We start from the raw sequence: 1,640 nt of genomic DNA, 5'->3' as shown, positions 1-1,640 counted from the left end.
ATTAAAAGTTGCAAAAAAGGTATAAGAAGACTTGAAAAAAGGAGGGAGTTAGGCTATGAAGGGCTTTGAATACCAAACAGAACATCTTGAATTTGCTTTTGGAGGCAACAGGAAGCCACTGGAGTTTATTGAGTGAGAGGGGATGATGGTGGTGAAATGATCACACCTGCATTTTAGGAAAATCACTTTAGTGACTGAATAGAAGATAGACTGGTGTGAGGAGAGTCTGGAAGCAGGTAGACCCACCAGCAGGTTATTGCAATAATCAAGTGTGAGGTTATGAGGGCCTCATTCTGCACCTATAGTACATCACCTCTCTGCCAATAGATGGAAAGCATGTGGATCTTTTGGACTCTCGGTTTGTTGTTGCAGTGATCACAGTTCTTAAGATTTTCACAATGGTTTTATTTACAATGTTTTATTCATTGTATAAATTTCTCTTTTGATACTGCTCACATTACAGCATCTTACAAGTCCTCTCAGATTTTTCTAAATCTCCCTTTTATCATTATGGCATAATGACATGCCATTATATTTAATAATATACAATATTTTTTTTAGCCATTCCCCATTGTATGGACAACCAAGTTGATTTCAGGCCTTTGCTACACAAGAAGTGCTGCTACAAACATTCTTTTTTTCCTCCAAATATGGATCCTTTCCTTATTTATTTGTTCTCCTTGGAATAGATGCCTAATACTGACTCTGAATTCAGCCTGAGATTGCATTACCCTTCTTGGCAGCTACAACATATTAATGATTCATCCTGAGCTTACATTTAGCTAAAATCGCTAAGCCTTTAAAAAATACATGAATGGCTATTAACTCAGGTTCCCCCACATTGTACTTGCACAATTTTATTCTTGAACCTATCTGCAAGACTTTATATTTGTTAGGTGCCATCATGAGATTTATTTAGTAAACTATTTTTTGGATTCTCATTCTGTTATTCAAATTCTTACTTATGCTCCTCCAAGCTTACATCATCTATAAATTTGATGTATGTGTCCTTCATGCCTTCATCCAATTCAGTGACAGAAATGATTAAAAGACAAGGCCAAGGCAGGAGTTCTCTACCATATCACTTCTATAGAAGTCCCATTCATTTAGCATCAATCCAGTAATCAAGATACTTTAGATCACAACATTCTTACCAATTTCAAATTCAGTGAACTTCCTATTTTCTGCCATGCTGAAAAGAAGTATCATGAGGTGTTTTGTCCACCTATATTATATCTATAATATTTTCCCAGTCTATTGGTCTTGTAATCCCATAAAACTTAACCCTGGGGGCAGCTAGGTGGCGCAGTCAGTAAAGCACTGGCCCTGGAGTCAGGAGGACCTGAGTTCAAATCCGGCCTCAGACACTTGACACACTTACTGGCTGTGTGACCTTGGGCAAGTCACTTAACCCCAATTGCCATGCGCCCCCCCCAAAAAACTTAACCCTTGCCTGCTCTCAAATGTTCATAAATGATCTAATTAATGATACATTCTACACTATTGCCAAATGCCTTGGCCTTAGTGTCCAGAATCTTTGTTAACCTTTTCAACTCAGGATAATATTTGGTTATCTCCAGTCTTCCAGCACCTATCTTATCCTTTACTATTACTAAGTTACTATCTACAGTAGCTCAATA

Source organism: Trichosurus vulpecula, chromosome 4, assembly GCF_011100635.1.
Source record: "Trichosurus vulpecula isolate mTriVul1 chromosome 4, mTriVul1.pri, whole genome shotgun sequence".
Lineage (NCBI taxonomy): Eukaryota > Metazoa > Chordata > Mammalia > Diprotodontia > Phalangeridae > Trichosurus > Trichosurus vulpecula.
This window is presented reverse-complemented; position numbering follows the sequence as displayed.